The sequence below is a fragment of the Triturus cristatus genome, chromosome 5_2 (assembly GCF_964204655.1).
Source record: "Triturus cristatus chromosome 5_2, aTriCri1.1, whole genome shotgun sequence".
NCBI classification, from domain to species: Eukaryota; Metazoa; Chordata; class Amphibia; order Caudata; family Salamandridae; genus Triturus; species Triturus cristatus.
In genome coordinates this window covers 552,845,767-552,873,169 of record NC_140588.1, presented here as the reverse complement: position 1 = coordinate 552,873,169, position 27,403 = coordinate 552,845,767, and the positions used below count along the sequence as shown (strand labels likewise).

The 27,403-nt window shown below is 33.3% G+C and overlaps 12 non-coding genes across 12 annotated transcripts; 10 read left to right on the top strand and 2 right to left on the bottom strand.

The window, feature by feature from the left end:
- Positions 1-825: 825 nt before the first annotated feature.
- Positions 826-897, bottom strand: TRNAQ-UUG (transfer RNA glutamine (anticodon UUG)). The gene has a single exon. It is a non-coding gene; the product is annotated as a tRNA-Gln (tRNA).
- A 1,548-nt stretch (positions 898-2,445) lies between these two features.
- TRNAQ-CUG (transfer RNA glutamine (anticodon CUG)) lies at positions 2,446-2,517 on the top strand. Its single transcript has one exon. It is a non-coding gene; the product is annotated as a tRNA-Gln (tRNA).
- A 2,445-nt stretch (positions 2,518-4,962) lies between these two features.
- On the top strand, positions 4,963-5,034 carry TRNAQ-CUG (transfer RNA glutamine (anticodon CUG)). The gene has a single exon. It is a non-coding gene; the product is annotated as a tRNA-Gln (tRNA).
- Positions 5,035-5,859: 825 nt separating this feature from the next.
- TRNAQ-UUG (transfer RNA glutamine (anticodon UUG)) lies at positions 5,860-5,931 on the bottom strand. The gene has a single exon. It is a non-coding gene; the product is annotated as a tRNA-Gln (tRNA).
- A 1,548-nt stretch (positions 5,932-7,479) lies between these two features.
- TRNAQ-CUG (transfer RNA glutamine (anticodon CUG)) lies at positions 7,480-7,551 on the top strand. Its single transcript has one exon. It is a non-coding gene; the product is annotated as a tRNA-Gln (tRNA).
- A 2,445-nt stretch (positions 7,552-9,996) lies between these two features.
- TRNAQ-CUG (transfer RNA glutamine (anticodon CUG)) lies at positions 9,997-10,068 on the top strand. The gene has a single exon. It is a non-coding gene; the product is annotated as a tRNA-Gln (tRNA).
- A 2,445-nt stretch (positions 10,069-12,513) lies between these two features.
- TRNAQ-CUG (transfer RNA glutamine (anticodon CUG)) lies at positions 12,514-12,585 on the top strand. The gene has a single exon. It is a non-coding gene; the product is annotated as a tRNA-Gln (tRNA).
- Positions 12,586-15,030: 2,445 nt separating this feature from the next.
- TRNAQ-CUG (transfer RNA glutamine (anticodon CUG)) lies at positions 15,031-15,102 on the top strand. Its single transcript has one exon. It is a non-coding gene; the product is annotated as a tRNA-Gln (tRNA).
- A 2,445-nt stretch (positions 15,103-17,547) lies between these two features.
- On the top strand, positions 17,548-17,619 carry TRNAQ-CUG (transfer RNA glutamine (anticodon CUG)). The gene has a single exon. It is a non-coding gene; the product is annotated as a tRNA-Gln (tRNA).
- A 2,445-nt stretch (positions 17,620-20,064) lies between these two features.
- TRNAQ-CUG (transfer RNA glutamine (anticodon CUG)) lies at positions 20,065-20,136 on the top strand. Its single transcript has one exon. It is a non-coding gene; the product is annotated as a tRNA-Gln (tRNA).
- Positions 20,137-22,581: 2,445 nt separating this feature from the next.
- TRNAQ-CUG (transfer RNA glutamine (anticodon CUG)) lies at positions 22,582-22,653 on the top strand. Its single transcript has one exon. It is a non-coding gene; the product is annotated as a tRNA-Gln (tRNA).
- A 2,445-nt stretch (positions 22,654-25,098) lies between these two features.
- Positions 25,099-25,170, top strand: TRNAQ-CUG (transfer RNA glutamine (anticodon CUG)). The gene has a single exon. It is a non-coding gene; the product is annotated as a tRNA-Gln (tRNA).
- Positions 25,171-27,403: the final 2,233 nt, after the last annotated feature.

The window sequence follows — 27,403 nt, the reverse complement described above, 5'->3', positions numbered from 1 at the left end:
ACTACAATTATGAGATTCACTGTTTAACTCATTTTTTAGAATTTGGTCTAGAAAAAACATAATATCAATGTTTTATACTGATGCGTATGAACGCATAAGTATGTATAGATGCATACATAGCTTTATCCGTCTAGATAGCTGTTAGACAATATGAACATATCAATTATTCATTAACATAAATATTGAAGCTGAACCTAGAAACTGTTCTTTCACATCCACATTGTAAACATGAGTTTATTTTCCTTTCTCATCTATATGGCCAGTAATGAGATAGTTCATTTTTGCTGATTTCTTAGCTGACAACATGCTGGACTTACACAGTGCATTTCATTGTGAATGTCTTTAAAAGTGAATTTCAGATTCACACCTTTGACATGTCTTTCAAAAGATTCAACTTTTTTGGTTGTGGATTTACTGTTGAAAATCAGTGTGTAAAATCTTTGTACGTCTGAATTTCAAGATTATTATTCAAACTGCACATCTTCGGTCCCCGTAATACAAAGTTTGACTCCTCAAGTTTTGTTTTAATGAATGTTTTGCAATGAAAAAGTTCCTTGTTCGCCTTAACAATAACAGTAAGATTTTAAAAAGTAATGTCTTGCATCAGGCCCCTGTGATGAGTTTGAGAAACTAGAGTGAGTTTGTAAAATCTCTCATTATTTTGAGCCATTTAGTTTCCAGGTATTGTAAAATTTCTATTATTTGCTCACATCTAATAAACTTTTAGAGTATAATCAATAAATTAATTGTTCACCCTACCGGTATTAGATATGTGATATTAATGAATACACTTGAAAGAAAATGATTTGGTCAAGAGTCATAAAATGGTCCCACCGAGATTTGAACTCGGATCATTGGATTCAAAGTCCAAAGTGCTAACCATTACACCATGGAACCTCCCATGTGAAAGGAGCATAAACTGCTGCAGGAATGTGGAAATGTCAAAGTTTTTAATATTCTACTGTCAAAGAGAAACTGTATTGGATTGCTTTCCTATTCTGGTAAACTTTTGCATATTGAACTATGTTGGGGAAGGATGTTGCCCAAAAGACTCAAATAACGTTATAACTCTGTTGAACAGTGGTTTTTATGTGAGATAATATTTTTCAATGAAAGATAAGTTGCCCCCTGAGGCAAATCTCTTCTGTCAAAATGGAAAGCTCACCCTGGTACGGGAGGGTGGATGGTGTCATGGTTAGCACTCTGGACTCTGAAAACAGGGATCTGAGTACAAATTTCAGTGGGACTTATCTGAACTTTACAATTTTCTTTTCCATTCAGTTCTTAGAAGTTTTATTTGGAACAACATCACATTTACTTATAAACATGTAAAAATCAACCTGTACATATGTATCTCTGTATATATAGCTATATGTCTCTGTATATTTATAGGAAAATATAAACATATAGATTATAACAATAAATATAATTAGTGGAGGTGGAAATCATGAACAGTTGTTGCCTCTCAGCATTTGAAACATGAGTTTCTACTTCTTTCTCTTTTATATGTCCTAAAATTGAGATAGTCACTTTTTACTCAGTATTGATCCAACAATACAGTTTATGTATATAAAGCATATCATATGATTTGTGAACAATGTTCAAAAATTAGAATTTGATCAGTACCTGTGATGCCTCCGACCAAAAGCTTATATTTTACGATTGGAGATCAACTGTTGTAAATCAGCATGAAAAACATTTTCTTTTCACGATTTCCATACTAATATAAAACAACATTTTTACTAGCTGAATGAGATCATCATTTGGGTTCCTCTATGTTTGATTGAAGAAAACTTCTCATTCAAAATGTGCTATTTTCGCCTTATCAATAGCGGGAAAGCTTAAAAAAGTGATGCTGTGAATCACCCATCTGAAATGCGTTTGAGAAAATCAGAATATGATTTTATAATGGCTAACTACTTTGTGAAGAAATTTGATGTCAAAGTATTTTAAAGTTTGTATTGATGTAACTTGTTCAAGCTGATGGACATTTTGAAAGCATTCAATAATTGACTCTTTCAACCTACTGGTGTTGGATTTGAGCTATCAATGAACAAAGATGAAGAAATGGAAAAGCTCAAGAGTAATAAAAAATGTCCCTCCAAGGTTTCAAATCGGATCATTGGATGCAAAGTCCAAATTGCCAACCATTGCTCTATGGAGCCACCCATGCAGGAGACAGAGACATTGCTTCAGTAGTCTGGAAATGTAGACTGTTTTATTATGCTACAGGCAAAGATGAACATTGTGATATAACTTTTATATTCAGATAAACATTTGAATATTTAACACTTTTATAGAGAATATAGCTGAAAAGAATCAAATCACATTAAAGCTCTATCCACTATGACCATTCAAATGAGATATCTTTTTATCAATATAAGAGAAGGCCATCACTGATGCGCTCTCTTTTGTCTCAATGGAAAAGTCACTCTTGTGTGAGAGGGTTCCATGGTGTAATGGTTAGCACTCTGGACTCTGAATCCAGCGATCCGAGTTCAAATCTCGGTGGGACCTACTACAATTATGAGATTCACTGTTTAACTCATTTTTTAGAATTTGGTCTAGAAAAAACATAATATCAATGTTTTATACTGATGCGTATGAACGCATAAGTATGTATAGATGCATACATAGCTTTATCCGTCTAGATAGCTGTTAGACAATATGAACATATCAATTATTCATTAACATAAATATTGAAGCTGAACCTAGAAACTGTTCTTTCACATCCACATTGTAAACATGAGTTTATTTTCCTTTCTCATCTATATGGCCAGTAATGAGATAGTTCATTTTTGCTGATTTCTTAGCTGACAACATGCTGGACTTACACAGTGCATTTCATTGTGAATGTCTTTAAAAGTGAATTTCAGATTCACACCTTTGACATGTCTTTCAAAAGATTCAACTTTTTTGGTTGTGGATTTACTGTTGAAAATCAGTGTGTAAAATCTTTGTACGTCTGAATTTCAAGATTATTATTCAAACTGCACATCTTCGGTCCCCGTAATACAAAGTTTGACTCCTCAAGTTTTGTTTTAATGAATGTTTTGCAATGAAAAAGTTCCTTGTTCGCCTTAACAATAACAGTAAGATTTTAAAAAGTAATGTCTTGCATCAGGCCCCTGTGATGAGTTTGAGAAACCAGAGTGAGTTTGTAAAATCTCTCATTATTTTGAGCCATTTAGTTTCCAGGTATTGAAAAATTTCTATTATTTGCTCACATCTAATAAACTTTTAGAGTATAATCAATAAATTAATTGTTCACCCTACCGGTATTAGATATGTGATATTAATGAATACACTTGAAAGAAAATGATTTGGTCAAGAGTCATAAAATGGTCCCACCGCGATTTGAACTCGGATCATTGGATTCAAAGTCCAAAGTGCTAACCATTACACCATGGAACCTCCTATGTGAAAGAAGCATAAACTGCTGCAGGAATGTGGAAATGTCAAAGTTTTTAATATTCTACTGTCTAAGAGAAACTGAATTGGATTGCTTTCCTATTCTGGTAAACTTTTGCATATTGAACTATGTTGGGGAAGGATGTTGCCCAAAAGACTCAAATAACGTTATAACTCTGTTGAACAGTGGTTTTTATGTGAGATAATATTTTTCAATGAAAGATAAGTTGCCCCCTGAGGCAAATCTCTTCTGTCAAAATGGAAAGCTCACCCTGGTACGGGAGGGTGGATGGTGTCATGGTTAGCACTCTGGACTCTGAAAACAGGGATCTGAGTACAAATTTCAGTGGGACTTATCTGAACTTTACAATTTTCTTTTCCATTCAGTTCTTAGAAGTTTTATTTGGAACAACATCACATTTACTTATAAACATGTAAAAATCAACCTGTACATATGTATCTCTGTATATATAGCTATATGTCTCTGTATATTTATAGGAAAATATAAACATATAGATTATAACAATAAATATAATTAGTGGAGGTGGAAATCATGAACAGTTGTTGCCTCTCAGCATTTGAAACATGAGTTTCTACTTCTTTCTCTTTTATATGTCCTAAAATTGAGATAGTCACTTTTTACTCAGTATTGATCCAACAATACAGTTTATGTATATAAAGCATATCATATGATTTGTGAACAATGTTCAAAAATTAGAATTTGATCAGTACCTGTGATGCCTCCGACCAAAAGCTTATATTTTACGATTGGAGATCAACTGTTGTAAATCAGCATGAAAAACATTTTCTTTTCACGATTTCCATACTAATATAAAACAACATTTTTACTAGCTGAATGAGATCATCATTTGGGTTCCTCTATGTTTGATTGAAGAAAACTTCTCATTCAAAATGTGCTATTTTCGCCTTATCAATAGCGGGAAAGCTTAAAAAAGTGATGCTGTGAATCACCCATCTGAAATGCGTTTGAGAAAATCAGAATATGATTTTATAATGGCTAACTACTTTGTGAAGAAATTTGATGTCAAAGTATTTTAAAGTTTGTATTGATGTAACTTGTTCAAGCTGATGGACATTTTGAAAGCATTCAATAATTGACTCTTTCAACCTACTGGTGTTGGATTTGAGCTATCAATGAACAAAGATGAAGAAATGGAAAAGCTCAAGAGTAATAAAAAATGTCCCTCCAAGGTTTCAAATCGGATCATTGGATGCAAAGTCCAAATTGCCAACCATTGCTCTATGGAGCCACCCATGCAGGAGACAGAGACATTGCTTCAGTAGTCTGGAAATGTAGACTGTTTTATTATGCTACAGGCAAAGATGAACATTGTGATATAACTTTTATATTCAGATAAACATTTGAATATTTAACACTTTTATAGAGAATATAGCTGAAAAGAATCAAATCACATTAAAGCTCTATCCACTATGACCATTCAAATGAGATATCTTTTTATCAATATAAGAGAAGGCCATCACTGATGCGCTCTCTTTTGTCTCAATGGAAAAGTCACTCTTGTGTGAGAGGGTTCCATGGTGTAATGGTTAGCACTCTGGACTCTGAATCCAGCGATCCGAGTTCAAATCTCGGTGGGACCTACTACAATTATGAGATTCACTGTTTAACTCATTTTTTAGAATTTGGTCTAGAAAAAACATAATATCAATGTTTTATACTGATGCGTATGAACGCATAAGTATGTATAGATGCATACATAGCTTTATCCGTCTAGATAGCTGTTAGACAATATGAACATATCAATTATTCATTAACATAAATATTGAAGCTGAACCTAGAAACTGTTCTTTCACATCCACATTGTAAACATGAGTTTATTTTCCTTTCTCATCTATATGGCCAGTAATGAGATAGTTCATTTTTGCTGATTTCTTAGCTGACAACATGCTGGACTTACACAGTGCATTTCATTGTGAATGTCTTTAAAAGTGAATTTCAGATTCACACCTTTGACATGTCTTTCAAAAGATTCAACTTTTTTGGTTGTGGATTTACTGTTGAAAATCAGTGTGTAAAATCTTTGTACGTCTGAATTTCAAGATTATTATTCAAACTGCACATCTTCGGTCCCCGTAATACAAAGTTTGACTCCTCAAGTTTTGTTTTAATGAATGTTTTGCAATGAAAAAGTTCCTTGTTCGCCTTAACAATAACAGTAAGATTTTAAAAAGTAATGTCTTGCATCAGGCCCCTGTGATGAGTTTGAGAAACTAGAGTGAGTTTGTAAAATCTCTCATTATTTTGAGCCATTTAGTTTCCAGGTATTGTAAAATTTCTATTATTTGCTCACATCTAATAAACTTTTAGAGTATAATCAATAAATTAATTGTTCACCCTACCGGTATTAGATATGTGATATTAATGAATACACTTGAAAGAAAATGATTTGGTCAAGAGTCATAAAATGGTCCCACCGAGATTTGAACTCGGATCATTGGATTCAAAGTCCAAAGTGCTAACCATTACACCATGGAACCTCCCATGTGAAAGGAGCATAAACTGCTGCAGGAATGTGGAAATGTCAAAGTTTTTAATATTCTACTGTCAAAGAGAAACTGTATTGGATTGCTTTCCTATTCTGGTAAACTTTTGCATATTGAACTATGTTGGGGAAGGATGTTGCCCAAAAGACTCAAATAACGTTATAACTCTGTTGAACAGTGGTTTTTATGTGAGATAATATTTTTCAATGAAAGATAAGTTGCCCCCTGAGGCAAATCTCTTCTGTCAAAATGGAAAGCTCACCCTGGTACGGGAGGGTGGATGGTGTCATGGTTAGCACTCTGGACTCTGAAAACAGGGATCTGAGTACAAATTTCAGTGGGACTTATCTGAACTTTACAATTTTCTTTTCCATTCAGTTCTTAGAAGTTTTATTTGGAACAACATCACATTTACTTATAAACATGTAAAAATCAACCTGTACATATGTATCTCTGTATATATAGCTATATGTCTCTGTATATTTATAGGAAAATATAAACATATAGATTATAACAATAAATATAATTAGTGGAGGTGGAAATCATGAACAGTTGTTGCCTCTCAGCATTTGAAACATGAGTTTCTACTTCTTTCTCTTTTATATGTCCTAAAATTGAGATAGTCACTTTTTACTCAGTATTGATCCAACAATACAGTTTATGTATATAAAGCATATCATATGATTTGTGAACAATGTTCAAAAATTAGAATTTGATCAGTACCTGTGATGCCTCCGACCAAAAGCTTATATTTTACGATTGGAGATCAACTGTTGTAAATCAGCATGAAAAACATTTTCTTTTCACGATTTCCATACTAATATAAAACAACATTTTTACTAGCTGAATGAGATCATCATTTGGGTTCCTCTATGTTTGATTGAAGAAAACTTCTCATTCAAAATGTGCTATTTTCGCCTTATCAATAGCGGGAAAGCTTAAAAAAGTGATGCTGTGAATCACCCATCTGAAATGCGTTTGAGAAAATCAGAATATGATTTTATAATGGCTAACTACTTTGTGAAGAAATTTGATGTCAAAGTATTTTAAAGTTTGTATTGATGTAACTTGTTCAAGCTGATGGACATTTTGAAAGCATTCAATAATTGACTCTTTCAACCTACTGGTGTTGGATTTGAGCTATCAATGAACAAAGATGAAGAAATGGAAAAGCTCAAGAGTAATAAAAAATGTCCCTCCAAGGTTTCAAATCGGATCATTGGATGCAAAGTCCAAATTGCCAACCATTGCTCTATGGAGCCACCCATGCAGGAGACAGAGACATTGCTTCAGTAGTCTGGAAATGTAGACTGTTTTATTATGCTACAGGCAAAGATGAACATTGTGATATAACTTTTATATTCAGATAAACATTTGAATATTTAACACTTTTATAGAGAATATAGCTGAAAAGAATCAAATCACATTAAAGCTCTATCCACTATGACCATTCAAATGAGATATCTTTTTATCAATATAAGAGAAGGCCATCACTGATGCGCTCTCTTTTGTCTCAATGGAAAAGTCACTCTTGTGTGAGAGGGTTCCATGGTGTAATGGTTAGCACTCTGGACTCTGAATCCAGCGATCCGAGTTCAAATCTCGGTGGGACCTACTACAATTATGAGATTCACTGTTTAACTCATTTTTTAGAATTTGGTCTAGAAAAAACATAATATCAATGTTTTATACTGATGCGTATGAACGCATAAGTATGTATAGATGCATACATAGCTTTATCCGTCTAGATAGCTGTTAGACAATATGAACATATCAATTATTCATTAACATAAATATTGAAGCTGAACCTAGAAACTGTTCTTTCACATCCACATTGTAAACATGAGTTTATTTTCCTTTCTCATCTATATGGCCAGTAATGAGATAGTTCATTTTTGCTGATTTCTTAGCTGACAACATGCTGGACTTACACAGTGCATTTCATTGTGAATGTCTTTAAAAGTGAATTTCAGATTCACACCTTTGACATGTCTTTCAAAAGATTCAACTTTTTTGGTTGTGGATTTACTGTTGAAAATCAGTGTGTAAAATTTTTGTACGTCTGAATTTCAAGATTATTATTCAAACTGCACATCTTCGGTCCCCTTAATACAAAGTTTGACTCCTCAAGTTTTGTTTTAATGAATGCTTTGCAATGAAAAAGTTCCTTGTTCCCCTTAACAATAACAGTAAGATTTTAAAAAGTAATGTCTTGCATCAGGCCCCTGTGATGAGTTTGAGAAACCAGAGTGAGTTTGTAAAATCTCTCATTATTTTGAGCCATTTAGTTTCCAGGTATGGTAAAATCTCTATTATTTGCTCACATCTAATAAACTTTTAGAGTATAATCAATAAATGAATTGTTCACCCTACCGGTATTAGATATGTGATATTAATGAATACACTTGAAAGAAAATGATTTGGTCAAGAGTCATAAAATGGTCCCACCAAGATTTGAACTCGGATCATTGGATTCAAAGTCCAAAGTGCTAACCATTACACCATGGAACCTCCTATGTGAAAGGAACATAAACTGCTGCAGGAATGTGGAAATGTCAAAGTTTTTAATATTCTACTGTCAAAGAGAAACTGAATTGGATTGCTTTCCTATTCTGGTAAACTTTTGCATATTGAACTATGTTGGGGAAGGATGTTGCCCAAAAGACTCAAATAACGTTATAACTCTGTTGAACAGTGGTTTTTATGTGAGATAATATTTTTCAATGAAAGATAAGTTGCCCCCTGAGGCAAATCTCTTCTGTCAAAATGGAAAGCTCACCCTGGTACGGGAGGGTGGATGGTGTCATGGTTAGCACTCTGGACTCTGAAAACAGGGATCTGAGTACAAATTTCAGTGGGACTTATCTGAACTTTACAATTTTCTTTTCCATTCAGTTCTTAGAAGTTTTATTTGGAACAACATCACATTTACTTATAAACATGTAAAAATCAACCTGTACATATGTATCTCTGTATATATAGCTAGATGTCTCTGTATATTTATAGGAAAATATAAACATATAGATTATAAAAATAAATATAATTAGTGGAGGTGAAAATCATGAACAGTTGTTGCCTCTCAGCATTTGAAACATGAGTTTCTACTTCTTTCTCTTTTATATGTCCAGAAATTGAGATAGTCACTTTTTACTCAGTATTGATCCAACAATACAGTTTATGTATATAAAGCATATCATATGATTTGTGAACAATGTTCAAAAATTAGAATTTGATCAGTACCTGTGATGCCTCCGACCAAAAGCTTATATTTTACGATTGGAGATCAACTGTTGTAAATCAGCATGAAAAACATTTTCTTTTCACGATTTCCATACTAATATAAAACAACATTTTTACTAGCTGAATGAGATCATCATTTGGGTTCCTCTATGTTTGATTGAAGAAAACTTCTCATTCAAAATGTGCTATTTTCGCCTTATCAATAGCGGGAAAGCTTAAAAAAGTGATGCTGTGAATCACCCATCTGAAATGCGTTTGAGAAAATCAGAATATGATTTTATAATGGCTAACTACTTTGTGAAGAAATTTGATGTCAAAGTATTTTAAAGTTTGTATTGATGTAACTTGTTCAAGCTGATGGACATTTTGAAAGCATTCAATAATTGACTCTTTCAACCTACTGGTGTTGGATTTGAGCTATCAATGAACAAAGATGAAGAAATGGAAAAGCTCAAGAGTAATAAAAAAAGTCCCTCCAAGGTTTCAAATCGGATCATTGGATGCAAAGTCCAAATTGCCAACCATTGCTCTATGGAGCCACCCATGCAGGAGACAGAGACATTGCTTCAGTAGTCTGGAAATGTAGACTGTTTTATTATGCTACAGGCAAAGATGAACATTGTGATATAACTTTTATATTCAGATAAACATTTGAATATTTAACACTTTTATAGAGAATATAACTGAAAAGAATCAAATCACATTAAAGCTCTATCCACTATGACCATTCAAATGAGATATCTTTTTATCAATATAAGAGAAGGCCATCACTGATGCGCTCTCTTTTGTCTCAATGGAAAAGTCACTCTTGTGTGAGAGGGTTCCATGGTGTAATGGTTAGCACTCTGGACTCTGAATCCAGCGATCCGAGTTCAAATCTCGGTGGGACCTACTACAATTATGAGATTCACTGTTTAACTCATTTTTTAGAATTTGGTCTAGAAAAAACATAATATCAATGTTTTATACTGATGCGTATGAACGCATAAGTATGTATAGATGCATACATAGCTTTATCCGTCTAGATAGCTGTTAGACAATATGAACATATCAATTATTCATTAACATAGATATTGAAGCTGAACCTAGAAACTGTTCTTTCACATCCACATTGTAAACATGAGTTTATTTTCCTTTCTCATCTATATGGCCAGTAATGAGATAGTTCATTTTTGCTGATTTCTTAGCTGACAACATGCTGGACTTACACAGTGCATTTCATTGTGAATGTCTTTAAAAGTGAATTTCAGATTCACACCTTTGACATGTCTTTCAAAAGATTCAACTTTTTTGGTTGTGGATTTACTGTTGAAAATCAGTGTGTAAAATCTTTGTACGTCTGAATTTCAAGATTATTATTCAAACTGCACATCTTCGGTCCCCGTAATACAAAGTTTGACTCCTCAAGTTTTGTTTTAATGAATGTTTTGCAATGAAAAAGTTCCTTGTTCGCCTTAACAATAACAGTAAGATTTTAAAAAGTAATGTCTTGCATCAGGCCCCTGTGATGAGTTTGAGAAACCAGAGTGAGTTTGTAAAATCTCTCATTATTTTGAGCCATTTAGTTTCCAGGTATTGAAAAATTTCTATTATTTGCTCACATCTAATAAACTTTTAGAGTATAATCAATAAATTAATTGTTCACCCTACCGGTATTAGATATGTGATATTAATGAATACACTTGAAAGAAAATGATTTGGTCAAGAGTCATAAAATGGTCCTACCGCGATTTGAACTCGGATCATTGGATTCAAAGTCCAAAGTGCTAACCATTACACCATGGAACCTCCTATGTGAAAGGAGCATAAACTGCTGCAGGAATGTGGAAATGTCAAAGTTTTTAATATTCTACTGTCTAAGAGAAACTGAATTGGATTGCTTTCCTATTCTGGTAAACTTTTGCATATTGAACTATGTTGGGGAAGGATGTTGCCCAAAAGACTCAAATAACGTTATAACTCTGTTGAACAGTGGTTTTTATGTGAGATAATATTTTTCAATGAAAGATAAGTTGCCCCCTGAGGCAAATCTCTTCTGTCAAAATGGAAAGCTCACCCTGGTACGGGAGGGTGGATGGTGTCATGGTTAGCACTCTGGACTCTGAAAACAGGGATCTGAGTACAAATTTCAGTGGGACTTATCTGAACTTTACAATTTTCTTTTCCATTCAGTTCTTAGAAGTTTTATTTGGAACAACATCACATTTACTTATAAACATGTAAAAATCAACCTGTACATATGTATCTCTGTATATATAGCTATATGTCTCTGTATATTTATAGGAAAATATAAACATATAGATTATAACAATAAATATAATTAGTGGAGGTGAAAATCATGAACAGTTGTTGCCTCTCAGCATTTGAAACATGAGTTTCTACTTCTTTCTCTTTTATATGTCCTGAAATTGAGATAGTCACTTTTTACTCAGTATTGATCCAACAATACAGTTTATGTATATAAAGCATATCATATGATTTGTGAACAATGTTCAAAAATTAGAATTTGATCAGTACCTGTGATGCCTCCGACCAAAAGCTTATATTTTACGATTGGAGATCAACTGTTGTAAATCAGCATGAAAAACATTTTCTTTTCACGATTTCCATACTAATATAAAACAACATTTTTACTAGCTGAATGAGATCATCATTTGGGTTCCTCTATGTTTGATTGAAGAAAACTTCTCATTCAAAATGTGCTATTTTCGCCTTATCAATAGCGGGAAAGCTTAAAAAAGTGATGCTGTGAATCACCCATCTGAAATGCGTTTGAGAAAATCAGAATATGATTTTATAATGGCTAACTACTTTGTGAAGAAATTTGATGTCAAAGTATTTTAAAGTTTGTATTGATGTAACTTGTTCAAGCTGATGGACATTTTGAAAGCATTCAATAATTGACTCTTTCAACCTACTGGTGTTGGATTTGAGCTATCAATGAACAAAGATGAAGAAATGGAAAAGCTCAAGAGTAATAAAAAATGTCCCTCGAAGTTTTCAAATCGGATCATTGGATGCAAAGTCCAAATTGCCAACCATTGCTCTATGGAGCCACCCATGCAGGAGACAGAGACATTGCTTCAGTAGTCTGGAAATGTAGACTGTTTTATTATGCTACAGGCAAAGATGAACATTGTGATATAACTTTTATATTCAGATAAACATTTGAATATTTAACACTTTTATAGAGAATATAGCTGAAAAGAATCAAATCACATTAAAGCTCTATCCACTATGACCATTCAAATGAGATATCTTTTTATCAATATAAGAGAAGGCCATCACTGATGCGCTCTCTTTTGTCTCAATGGAAAAGTCACTCTTGTGTGAGAGGGTTCCATGGTGTAATGGTTAGCACTCTGGACTCTGAATCCAGCGATCCGAGTTCAAATCTCGGTGGGACCTACTACAATTATGAGATTCACTGTTTAACTCATTTTTTAGAATTTGGTCTAGAAAAAACATAATATCAATGTTTTATACTGATGCGTATGAACGCATAAGTATGTATAGATGCATACATAGCTTTATCCGTCTAGATAGCTGTTAGACAATATGAACATATCAATTATTCATTAACATAGATATTGAAGCTGAACCTAGAAACTGTTCTTTCACATCCACATTGTAAACATGAATTTATTTTCCTTTCTCATCTATATGGCCAGTAATGAGATAGTTCATTTTTGCTGATTTCTTAGCTGACAACATGCTGGACTTACACAGTGCATTTCATTGTGAATGTCTTTAAAAGTGAATTTCAGATTCACACCTTTGACATGTCTTTCAAAAGATTCAACTTTTTTGGTTGTGGATTTACTGTTGAAAATCAGTGTGTAAAATTTTTGTACGTCTGAATTTCAAGATTATTATTCAAACTGCACATCTTCGGTCCCCTTAATACAAAGTTTGACTCCTCAAGTTTTGTTTTAATGAATGCTTTGCAATGAAAAAGTTCCTTGTTCCCCTTAACAATAACAGTAAGATTTTAAAAAGTAATGTCTTGCATCAGGCCCCTGTGATGAGTTTGAGAAACCAGAGTGAGTTTGTAAAATCTCTCATTATTTTGAGCCATTTAGTTTCCAGGTATGGTAAAATCTCTATTATTTGCTCACATCTAATAAACTTTTAGAGTATAATCAATAAATGAATTGTTCACCCTACCGGTATTAGATATGTGATATTAATGAATACACTTGAAAGAAAATGATTTGGTCAAGAGTCATAAAATGGTCCCACCAAGATTTGAACTCGGATCATTGGATTCAAAGTCCAAAGTGCTAACCATTACACCATGGAACCTCCTATGTGAAAGGAACATAAACTGCTGCAGGAATGTGGAAATGTCAAAGTTTTTAATATTCTACTGTCAAAGAGAAACTGAATTGGATTGCTTTCCTATTCTGGTAAACTTTTGCATATTGAACTATGTTGGGGAAGGATGTTGCCCAAAAGACTCAAATAACGTTATAACTCTGTTGAACAGTGGTTTTTATGTGAGATAATATTTTTCAATGAAAGATAAGTTGCCCCCTGAGGCAAATCTCTTCTGTCAAAATGGAAAGCTCACCCTGGTACGGGAGGGTGGATGGTGTCATGGTTAGCACTCTGGACTCTGAAAACAGGGATCTGAGTACAAATTTCAGTGGGACTTATCTGAACTTTACAATTTTCTTTTCCATTCAGTTCTTAGAAGTTTTATTTGGAACAACATCACATTTACTTATAAACATGTAAAAATCAACCTGTACATATGTATCTCTGTATATATAGCTAGATGTCTCTGTATATTTATAGGAAAATATAAACATATAGATTATAAAAATAAATATAATTAGTGGAGGTGAAAATCATGAACAGTTGTTGCCTCTCAGCATTTGAAACATGAGTTTCTACTTCTTTCTCTTTTATATGTCCAGAAATTGAGATAGTCACTTTTTACTCAGTATTGATCCAACAATACAGTTTATGTATATAAAGCATATCATATGATTTGTGAACAATGTTCAAAAATTAGAATTTGATCAGTACCTGTGATGCCTCCGACCAAAAGCTTATATTTTACGATTGGAGATCAACTGTTGTAAATCAGCATGAAAAACATTTTCTTTTCACGATTTCCATACTAATATAAAACAACATTTTTACTAGCTGAATGAGATCATCATTTGGGTTCCTCTATGTTTGATTGAAGAAAACTTCTCATTCAAAATGTGCTATTTTCGCCTTATCAATAGCGGGAAAGCTTAAAAAAGTGATGCTGTGAATCACCCATCTGAAATGCGTTTGAGAAAATCAGAATATGATTTTATAATGGCTAACTACTTTGTGAAGAAATTTGATGTCAAAGTATTTTAAAGTTTGTATTGATGTAACTTGTTCAAGCTGATGGACATTTTGAAAGCATTCAATAATTGACTCTTTCAACCTACTGGTGTTGGATTTGAGCTATCAATGAACAAAGATGAAGAAATGGAAAAGCTCAAGAGTAATAAAAAATGTCCCTCGAAGTTTTCAAATCGGATCATTGGATGCAAAGTCCAAATTGCCAACCATTGCTCTATGGAGCCACCCATGCAGGAGACAGAGACATTGCTTCAGTAGTCTGGAAATGTAGACTGTTTTATTATGCTACAGGCAAAGATGAACATTGTGATATAACTTTTATATTCAGATAAACATTTGAATATTTAACACTTTTATAGAGAATATAGCTGAAAAGAATCAAATCACATTAAAGCTCTATCCACTATGACCATTCAAATGAGATATCTTTTTATCAATATAAGAGAAGGCCATCACTGATGCGCTCTCTTTTGTCTCAATGGAAAAGTCACTCTTGTGTGAGAGGGTTCCATGGTGTAATGGTTAGCACTCTGGACTCTGAATCCAGCGATCCGAGTTCAAATCTCGGTGGGACCTACTACAATTATGAGATTCACTGTTTAACTCATTTTTTAGAATTTGGTCTAGAAAAAACATAATATCAATGTTTTATACTGATGCGTATGAACGCATAAGTATGTATAGATGCATACATAGCTTTATCCGTCTAGATAGCTGTTAGACAATATGAACATATCAATTATTCATTAACATAGATATTGAAGCTGAACCTAGAAACTGTTCTTTCACATCCACATTGTAAACATGAGTTTATTTTCCTTTCTCATCTATATGGCCAGTAATGAGATAGTTCATTTTTGCTGATTTCTTAGCTGACAACATGCTGGACTTACACAGTGCATTTCATTGTGAATGTCTTTAAAAGTGAATTTCAGATTCACACCTTTGACATGTCTTTCAAAAGATTCAACTTTTTTGGTTGTGGATTTACTGTTGAAAATCAGTGTGTAAAATCTTTGTACGTCTGAATTTCAAGATTATTATTCAAACTGCACATCTTCGGTCCCCTTAATACAAAGTTTGACTCCTCAAGTTTTGTTTTAATGAATGCTTTGCAATGAAAAAGTTCCTTGTTCCCCTTAACAATAACAGTAAGATTTTAAAAAGTAATGTCTTGCATCAGGCCCCTGTGATGAGTTTGAGAAACCAGAGTGAGTTTGTAAAATCTCTCATTATTTTGAGCCATTTAGTTTCCAGGTATTGTAAAATTTCTATTATTTGCTCCCATCTAATAAACTTTTAGAGTATAATCAATAAATTAATTGTTCACCCTACCGGTATTAGATATGTGATATTAATGAATACACTTGAAAGAAAATGATTTGGTCAAGAGTCATAAAATGGTCCCACCAAGATTTGAACTCGGATCATTGGATTCAAAGTCCAAAGTGCTAACCATTACACCATGGAACCTCCTATGTGAAAGGAACATAAACTGCTGCAGGAATGTGGAAATGTCAAAGTTTTTAATATTCTACTGTCAAAGAGAAACTGAATTGGATTGCTTTCCTATTCTGGTAAACTTTTGCATATTGAACTATGTTGGGGAAGGATGTTGCCCAAAAGACTCAAATAACGTTATAACTCTGTTGAACAGTGGTTTTTATGTGAGATAATATTTTTCAATGAAAGATAAGTTGCCCCCTGAGGCAAATCTCTTCTGTCAAAATGGAAAGCTCACCCTGGTACGGGAGGGTGGATGGTGTCATGGTTAGCACTCTGGACTCTGAAAACAGGGATCTGAGTACAAATTTCAGTGGGACTTATCTGAACTTTACAATTTTCTTTTCCATTCAGTTCTTAGAAGTTTTATTTGGAACAACATCACATTTACTTATAAACATGTAAAAATCAACCTGTACATATGTATCTCTGTATATATAGCTAGATGTCTCTGTATATTTATAGGAAAATATAAACATATAGATTATAAAAATAAATATAATTAGTGGAGGTGAAAATCATGAACAGTTGTTGCCTCTCAGCATTTGAAACATGAGTTTCTAATTCTTTCTCTTTTATATGTCCAGAAATTGAGATAGTCACTTTTTACTCAGTATTGATCCAACAATACAGTTTATGTATATAAAGCATATCATATGATTTGTGAACAATGTTCAAAAATTAGAATTTGATCAGTACCTGTGATGCCTCCGACCAAAAGCTTATATTTTACGATTGGAGATCAACTGTTGTAAATCAGCATGAAAAACATTTTCTTTTCACGATTTCCATACTAATATAAAACAACATTTTTACTAGCTGAATGAGATCATCATTTGGGTTCCTCTATGTTTGATTGAAGAAAACTTCTCATTCAAAATGTGTTATTTTCGCCTTATCAATAGCGGGAAAGCTTAAAAAAGTGATGCTGTGAATCACCCATCTGAAATGCGTTTGAGAAAATCAGAATATGATTTTATAATGGCTAACTACTTTGTGAAGAAATTTGATGTCAAAGTATTTTAAAGTTTGTATTGATGTAACTTGTTCAAGCTGATGGACATTTTGAAAGCATTCAATAATTGACTCTTTCAACCTACTGGTGTTGGATTTGAGCTATCAATGAACAAAGATGAAGAAATGGAAAAGCTCAAGAGTAATAAAAAAAGTCCCTCCAAGGTTTCAAATCGGATCATTGGATGCAAAGTCCAAATTGCCAACCATTGCTCTATGGAGCCACCCATGCAGGAGACAGAGACATTGCTTCAGTAGTCTGGAAATGTAGACTGTTTTATTATGCTACAGGCAAAGATGAACAGTGTGATATAACTTTTATATTCAAATAAACATTTGAATATTTAACACTTTTATAGAGAATATAGCTGAAAAGAATCAAATCACATTAAAGCTCTATCCACTATGACCATTCAAATGAGATATCTTTTTATCAATATAAGAGAAGGCCATCACTGATGCGCTCTCTTTTGTCTCAATGGAAAAGTCACTCTTGTGTGAGAGGGTTCCATGGTGTAATGGTTAGCACTCTGGACTCTGAATCCAGCGATCCGAGTTCAAATCTCGGTGGGACCTACTACAATTATGAGATTCACTGTTTAACTCATTTTTTTGAATTTGGTCTAGAAAAAACATAATATCAATGTTTTATACTGATGCGTATGAACGCATAAGTATGTATAGATGCATACATAGCTTTATCCGTCTAGATACCTGTTAGACAATATGAACATATCAATTATTCATTAACATAAATATTGAAGCTGAACCTAGAAACTGTTCTTTCACATCCACATTGTAAACATGAGTTTATTTTCCTTTCTCATCTATATGGCCAGTAATGAGATAGTTCATTTTTGCTGATTTCTTAGCTGACAACATGCTGGACTTACACAGTGCATTTCATTGTGAATGTCTTTAAAAGTGAATTTCAGATTCACACCTTTGACATGTCTTTCAAAAGATTCAACTTTTTTGGTTGTGGATTTACTGTTGAAAATCAGTGTGTAAAATCTTTGTACGTCTGAATTTCAAGATTATTATTCAAACTGCACATCTTCGGTCCCCGTAATACAAAGTTTGACTCCTCAAGTTTTGTTTTAATGAATGTTTTGCAATGAAAAAGTTCCTTGTTCGCCTTAACAATAACAGTAAGATTTTAAAAAGTAATGTCTTGCATCAGGCCCCTGTGATGAGTTTGAGAAACCAGAGTGAGTTTGTAAAATCTCTCATTATTTTGAGCCATTTAGTTTCCAGGTATTGAAAAATTTCTATTATTTGCTCACATCTAATAAACTTTTAGAGTATAATCAATAAATTAATTGTTCACCCTACCGGTATTAGATATGTGATATTAATGAATACACTTGAAAGAAAATGATTTGGTCAAGAGTCATAAAATGGTCCCACCGCGATTTGAACTCGGATCATTGGATTCAAAGTCCAAAGTGCTAACCATTACACCATGGAACCTCCTATGTGAAAGGAGCATAAACTGCTGCAGGAATGTGGAAATGTCAAAGTTTTTAATATTCTACTGTCTAAGAGAAACTGAATTGGATTGCTTTCCTATTCTGGTAAACTTTTGCATATTGAACTATGTTGGGGAAGGAAGTTGCCCAAAAGACTCAAATAACGTTATAACTCTGTTGAACAGTGGTTTTTATGTGAGATAATATTTTTCAATGAAAGATAAGTTGCCCCCTGAGGCAAATCTCTTCTTTCAAAATGGAAAGCTCACCCTGGTACGGGAGGGTGGATGGTGTCATGGTTAGCACTCTGGACTCTGAAAACAGGGATCTGAGTACAAATTTCAGTGGGACTTATCTGAACTTTACAATTTTCTTTTCCAATCAGTTCTTAGAAGTTTTATTTGGAACAACATCACATTTACTTATAAACATGTAAAAATCAACCTGTACATATGTATCTCTGTATATATAGCTATATGTCTCTGTATATTTATAGGAAAATATAAACATATAGATTATAACAATAAATATAATTAGTGGAGGTGAAAATCATGAACAGTTGTTGCCTCTCAGCATTTGAAACATGAGTTTCTACTTCTTTCTCTTTTATATGTCCTGAAATTGAGATAGTCACTTTTTACTCAGTATTGATCCAACAATACAGTTTATGTATATAAAGCATATCATATGATTTGTGAACAATGTTCAAAAATTAGAATTTGATCAGTACCTGTGATGCCTCCGACCAAAAGCTTATATTTTACGATTGGAGATCAACTGTTGTAAATCAGCATGAAAAACATTTTCTTTTCACGATTTCCATACTAATATAAAACAACATTTTTACTAGCTGAATGAGATCATCATTTGGGTTCCTCTATGTTTGATTGAAGAAAACTTCTCATTCAAAATGTGCTATTTTCGCCTTATCAATAGCGGGAAAGCTTAAAAAAGTGATGCTGTGAATCACCCATCTGAAATGCGTTTGAGAAAATCAGAATATGATTTTATAATGGCTAACTACTTTGTGAAGAAATTTGATGTCAAAGTATTTTAAAGTTTGTATTGATGTAACTTGTTCAAGCTGATGGACATTTTGAAAGCATTCAATAATTGACTCTTTCAACCTACTGGTGTTGGATTTGAGCTATCAATGAACAAAGATGAAGAAATGGAAAAGCTCAAGAGTAATAAAAAATGTCCCTCGAAGTTTTCAAATCGGATCATTGGATGCAAAGTCCAAATTGCCAACCATTGCTCTATGGAGCCACCCATGCAGGAGACAGAGACATTGCTTCAGTAGTCTGGAAATGTAGACTGTTTTATTATGCTACAGGCAAAGATGAACATTGTGATATAACTTTTATATTCAGATAAACATTTGAATATTTAACACTTTTATAGAGAATATAGCTGAAAAGAATCAAATCACATTAAAGCTCTATCCACTATGACCATTCAAATGAGATATCTTTTTATCAATATAAGAGAAGGCCATCACTGATGCGCTCTCTTTTGTCTCAATGGAAAAGTCACTCTTGTGTGAGAGGGTTCCATGGTGTAATGGTTAGCACTCTGGACTCTGAATCCAGCGATCCGAGTTCAAATCTCGGTGGGACCTACTACAATTATGAGATTCACTGTTTAACTCATTTTTTAGAATTTGGTCTAGAAAAAACATAATATCAATGTTTTATACTGATGTGTATGAACGCATAAGTATGTATAGATGCATACATAGCTTTATCCGTCTAGATAGCTGTTAGACAATATGAACATATCAATTATTCATTAACATAGATATTGAAGCTGAACCTAGAAACTGTTCTTTCACATCCACATTGTAAACATGAGTTTATTTTCCTTTCTCATCTATATGGCCAGTAATGAGATAGTTCATTTTTGCTGATTTCTTAGCTGACAACATGCTGGACTTACACAGTGCATTTCATTGTGAATGTCTTTAAAAGTGAATTTCAGATTCACACCTTTGACATGTCTTTCAAAAGATTCAACTTTTTTGGTTGTGGATTTACTGTTGAAAATCAGTGTGTAAAATCTTTGTACGTCTGAATTTCAAGATTATTATTCAAACTGCACATCTTCGGTCCCCTTAATACAAAGTTTGACTCCTCAAGTTTTGTTTTAATGAATGCTTTGCAATGAAAAAGTTCCTTGCTCCCCTTAACAATAACAGTAAGATTTTAAAAAGTAATGTCTTGCATCAGGCCCCTGTGATGAGTTTGAGAAACCAGAGTGAGTTTGTAAAATCTCTCATTATTTTGAGCCATTTAGTTTCCAGGTATTGTAAAATTTCTATTATTTGCTCACATCTAATAAACTTTTAGAGTATAATCAATAAATTAATTGTTCACCCTACCGGTATTAGATATGTGATATTAATGAATACACTTGAAAGAAAATGATTTGGTCAAGAGTCATAAAATGGTCCCACCAAGATTTGAACTCGGATCATTGGATTCAAAGTCCAAAGTGCTAACCATTACACCATGGAACCTCCTATGTGAAAGGAACATAAACTGCTGCAGGAATGTGGAAATGTCAAAGTTTTTAATATTCTACTGTCAAAGAGAAACTGAATTGGATTGCTTTCCTATTCTGGTAAACTTTTGCATATTGAACTATGTTGGGGAAGGATGTTGCCCAAAAGACTCAAATAACGTTATAACTCTGTTGAACAGTGGTTTTTATGTGAGATAATATTTTTCAATGAAAGATAAGTTGCCCCCTGAGGCAAATCTCTTCTGTCAAAATGGAAAGCTCACCCTGGTACGGGAGGGTGGATGGTGTCATGGTTAGCACTCTGGACTCTGAAAACAGGGATCTGAGTACAAATTTCAGTGGGACTTATCTGAACTTTACAATTTTCTTTTCCATTCAGTTCTTAGAAGTTTTATTTGGAACAACATCACATTTACTTATAAACATGTAAAAATCAACCTGTACATATGTATCTCTGTATATATAGCTAGATGTCTCTGTATATTTATAGGAAAATATAAACATATAGATTATAAAAATAAATATAATTAGTGGAGGTGAAAATCATGAACAGTTGTTGCCTCTCAGCATTTGAAACATGAGTTTCTAATTCTTTCTCTTTTATATGTCCAGAAATTGAGATAGTCACTTTTTACTCAGTATTGATCCAACAATACAGTTTATGTATATAAAGCATATCATATGATTTGTGAACAATGTTCAAAAATTAGAATTTGATCAGTACCTGTGATGCCTCCGACCAAAAGCTTATATTTTACGATTGGAGATCAACTGTTGTAAATCAGCATGAAAAACATTTTCTTTTCACGATTTCCATACTAATATAAAACAACATTTTTACTAGCTGAATGAGATCATCATTTGGGTTCCTCTATGTTTGATTGAAGAAAACTTCTCATTCAAAATGTGTTATTTTCGCCTTATCAATAGCGGGAAAGCTTAAAAAAGTGATGCTGTGAATCACCCATCTGAAATGCGTTTGAGAAAATCAGAATATGATTTTATAATGGCTAACTACTTTGTGAAGAAATTTGATGTCAAAGTATTTTAAAGTTTGTATTGATGTAACTTGTTCAAGCTGATGGACATTTTGAAAGCATTCAATAATTGACTCTTTCAACCTACTGGTGTTGGATTTGAGCTATCAATGAACAAAGATGAAGAAATGGAAAAGCTCAAGAGTAATAAAAAAAGTCCCTCCAAGGTTTCAAATCGGATCATTGGATGCAAAGTCCAAATTGCCAACCATTGCTCTATGGAGCCACCCATGCAGGAGACAGAGACATTGCTTCAGTAGTCTGGAAATGTAGACTGTTTTATTATGCTACAGGCAAAGATGAACAGTGTGATATAACTTTTATATTCAAATAAACATTTGAATATTTAACACTTTTATAGAGAATATAGCTGAAAAGAATCAAATCACATTAAAGCTCTATCCACTATGACCATTCAAATGAGATATCTTTTTATCAATATAAGAGAAGGCCATCACTGATGCGCTCTCTTTTGTCTCAATGGAAAAGTCACTCTTGTGTGAGAGGGTTCCATGGTGTAATGGTTAGCACTCTGGACTCTGAATCCAGCGATCCGAGTTCAAATCTCGGTGGGACCTACTACAATTATGAGATTCACTGTTTAACTCATTTTTTTGAATTTGGTCTAGAAAAAACATAATATCAATGTTTTATACTGATGCGTATGAACGCATAAGTATGTATAGATGCATACATAGCTTTATCCGTCTAGATACCTGTTAGACAATATGAACATATCAATTATTCATTAACATAAATATTGAAGCTGAACCTAGAAACTGTTCTTTCACATCCACATTGTAAACATGAGTTTATTTTCCTTTCTCATCTATATGGCCAGTAATGAGATAGTTCATTTTTGCTGATTTCTTAGCTGACAACATGCTGGACTTACACAGTGCATTTCATTGTGAATGTCTTTAAAAGTGAATTTCAGATTCACACCTTTGACATGTCTTTCAAAAGATTCAACTTTTTTGGTTGTGGATTTACTGTTGAAAATCAGTGTGTAAAATCTTTGTACGTCTGAATTTCAAGATTATTATTCAAACTGCACATCTTCGGTCCCCGTAATACAAAGTTTGACTCCTCAAGTTTTGTTTTAATGAATGTTTTGCAATGAAAAAGTTCCTTGTTCGCCTTAACAATAACAGTAAGATTTTAAAAAGTAATGTCTTGCATCAGGCCCCTGTGATGAGTTTGAGAAACCAGAGTGAGTTTGTAAAATCTCTCATTATTTTGAGCCATTTAGTTTCCAGGTATTGAAAAATTTCTATTATTTGCTCACATCTAATAAACTTTTAGAGTATAATCAATAAATTAATTGTTCACCCTACCGGTATTAGATATGTGATATTAATGAATACACTTGAAAGAAAATGATTTGGTCAAGAGTCATAAAATGGTCCCACCGCGATTTGAACTCGGATCATTGGATTCAAAGTCCAAAGTGCTAACCATTACACCATGGAACCTCCTATGTGAAAGGAGCATAAACTGCTGCAGGAATGTGGAAATGTCAAAGTTTTTAATATTCTACTGTCTAAGAGAAACTGAATTGGATTGCTTTCCTATTCTGGTAAACTTTTGCATATTGAACTATGTTGGGGAAGGAAGTTGCCCAAAAGACTCAAATAACGTTATAACTCTGTTGAACAGTGGTTTTTATGTGAGATAATATTTTTCAATGAAAGATAAGTTGCCCCCTGAGGCAAATCTCTTCTTTCAAAATGGAAAGCTCACCCTGGTACGGGAGGGTGGATGGTGTCATGGTTAGCACTCTGGACTCTGAAAACAGGGATCTGAGTACAAATTTCAGTGGGACTTATCTGAACTTTACAATTTTCTTTTCCAATCAGTTCTTAGAAGTTTTATTTGGAACAACATCACATTTACTTATAAACATGTAAAAATCAACCTGTACATATGTATCTCTGTATATATAGCTATATGTCTCTGTATATTTATAGGAAAATATAAACATATAGATTATAACAATAAATATAATTAGTGGAGGTGAAAATCATGAACAGTTGTTGCCTCTCAGCATTTGAAACATGAGTTTCTACTTCTTTCTCTTTTATATGTCCTGAAATTGAGATAGTCACTTTTTACTCAGTATTGATCCAACAATACAGTTTATGTATATAAAGCATATCATATGATTTGTGAACAATGTTCAAAAATTAGAATTTGATCAGTACCTGTGATGCCTCCGACCAAAAGCTTATATTTTACGATTGGAGATCAACTGTTGTAAATCAGCATGAAAAACATTTTCTTTTCACGATTTCCATACTAATATAAAACAACATTTTTACTAGCTGAATGAGATCATCATTTGGGTTCCTCTATGTTTGATTGAAGAAAACTTCTCATTCAAAATGTGCTATTTTCGCCTTATCAATAGCGGGAAAGCTTAAAAAAGTGATGCTGTGAATCACCCATCTGAAATGCGTTTGAGAAAATCAGAATATGATTTTATAATGGCTAACTACTTTGTGAAGAAATTTGATGTCAAAGTATTTTAAAGTTTGTATTGATGTAACTTGTTCAAGCTGATGGACATTTTGAAAGCATTCAATAATTGACTCTTTCAACCTACTGGTGTTGGATTTGAGCTATCAATGAACAAAGATGAAGAAATGGAAAAGCTCAAGAGTAATAAAAAATGTCCCTCGAAGTTTTCAAATCGGATCATTGGATGCAAAGTCCAAATTGCCAACCATTGCTCTATGGAGCCACCCATGCAGGAGACAGAGACATTGCTTCAGTAGTCTGGAAATGTAGACTGTTTTATTATGCTACAGGCAAAGATGAACATTGTGATATAACTTTTATATTCAGATAAACATTTGAATATTTAACACTTTTATAGAGAATATAGCTGAAAAGAATCAAATCACATTAAAGCTCTATCCACTATGACCATTCAAATGAGATATCTTTTTATCAATATAAGAGAAGGCCATCACTGATGCGCTCTCTTTTGTCTCAATGGAAAAGTCACTCTTGTGTGAGAGGGTTCCATGGTGTAATGGTTAGCACTCTGGACTCTGAATCCAGCGATCCGAGTTCAAATCTCGGTGGGACCTACTACAATTATGAGATTCACTGTTTAACTCATTTTTTAGAATTTGGTCTAGAAAAAACATAATATCAATGTTTTATACTGATGTGTATGAACGCATAAGTATGTATAGATGCATACATAGCTTTATCCGTCTAGATAGCTGTTAGACAATATGAACATATCAATTATTCATTAACATAGATATTGAAGCTGAACCTAGAAACTGTTCTTTCACATCCACATTGTAAACATGAGTTTATTTTCCTTTCTCATCTATATGGCCAGTAATGAGATAGTTCATTTTTGCTGATTTCTTAGCTGACAACATGCTGGACTTACACAGTGCATTTCATTGTGAATGTCTTTAAAAGTGAATTTCAGATTCACACCTTTGACATGTCTTTCAAAAGATTCAACTTTTTTGGTTGTGGATTTACTGTTGAAAATCAGTGTGTAAAATCTTTGTACGTCTGAATTTCAAGATTATTATTCAAACTGCACATCTTCGGTCCCCTTAATACAAAGTTTGACTCCTCAAGTTTTGTTTTAATGAATGCTTTGCAATGAAAAAGTTCCTTGCTCCCCTTAACAATAACAGTAAGATTTTAAAAAGTAATGTCTTGCATCAGGCCCCTGTGATGAGTTTGAGAAACCAGAGTGAGTTTGTAAAATCTCTCATTATTTTGAGCCATTTAGTTTCCAGGTATTGTAAAATTTCTATTATTTGCTCACATCTAATAAACTTTTAGAGTATAATCAATAAATTAATTGTTCACCCTACCGGTATTAGATATGTGATATTAATGAATACACTTGAAAGAAAATGATTTGGTCAAGAGTCATAAAATGGTCCCACCAAGATTTGAACTCGGATCATTGGATTCAAAGTCCAAAGTGCTAACCATTACACCATGGAACCTCCTATGTGAAAGGAACATAAACTGCTGCAGGAATGTGGAAATGTCAAAGTTTTTAATATTCTACTGTCAAAGAGAAACTGAATTGGATTGCTTTCCTATTCTGGTAAACTTTTGCATATTGAACTATGTTGGGGAAGGATGTTGCCCAAAAGACTCAAATAACGTTATAACTCTGTTGAACAGTGGTTTTTATGTGAGATAATATTTTTCAATGAAAGATAAGTTGCCCCCTGAGGCAAATCTCTTCTGTCAAAATGGAAAGCTCACCCTGGTACGGGAGGGTGGATGGTGTCATGGTTAGCACTCTGGACTCTGAAAACAGGGATCTGAGTACAAATTTCAGTGGGACTTATCTGAACTTTACAATTTTCTTTTCCATTCAGTTCTTAGAAGTTTTATTTGGAACAACATCACATTTACTTATAAACATGTAAAAATCAACCTGTACATATGTATCTCTGTATATATAGCTAGATGTCTCTGTATATTTATAGGAAAATATAAACATATAGATTATAAAAATAAATATAATTAGTGGAGGTGAAAATCATGAACAGTTGTTGCCTCTCAGCATTTGAAACATGAGTTTCTAATTCTTTCTCTTTTATATGTCCAGAAATTGAGATAGTCACTTTTTACTCAGTATTGATCCAACAATACAGTTTATGTATATAAAGCATATCATATGATTTGTGAACAATGTTCAAAAATTAGAATTTGATCAGTACCTGTGATGCCTCCGACCAAAAGCTTATATTTTACGATTGGAGATCAACTGTTGTAAATCAGCATGAAAAACATTTTCTTTTCACGATTTCCATACTAATATAAAACAACATTTTTACTAGCTGAATGAGATCATCATTTGGGTTCCTCTATGTTTGATTGAAGAAAACTTCTCATTCAAAATGTGTTATTTTCGCCTTATCAATAGCGGGAAAGCTTAAAAAAGTGATGCTGTGAATCACCCATCTGAAATGCGTTTGAGAAAATCAGAATATGATTTTATAATGGCTAACTACTTTGTGAAGAAATTTGATGTCAAAGTATTTTAAAGTTTGTATTGATGTAACTTGTTCAAGCTGATGGACATTTTGAAAGCATTCAATAATTGACTCTTTCAACCTACTGGTGTTGGATTTGAGCTATCAATGAACAAAGATGAAGAAATGGAAAAGCTCAAGAGTAATAAAAAAAGTCCCTCCAAGGTTTCAAATCGGATCATTGGATGCAAAGTCCAAATTGCCAACCATTGCTCTATGGAGCCACCCATGCAGGAGACAGAGACATTGCTTCAGTAGTCTGGAAATGTAGACTGTTTTATTATGCTACAGG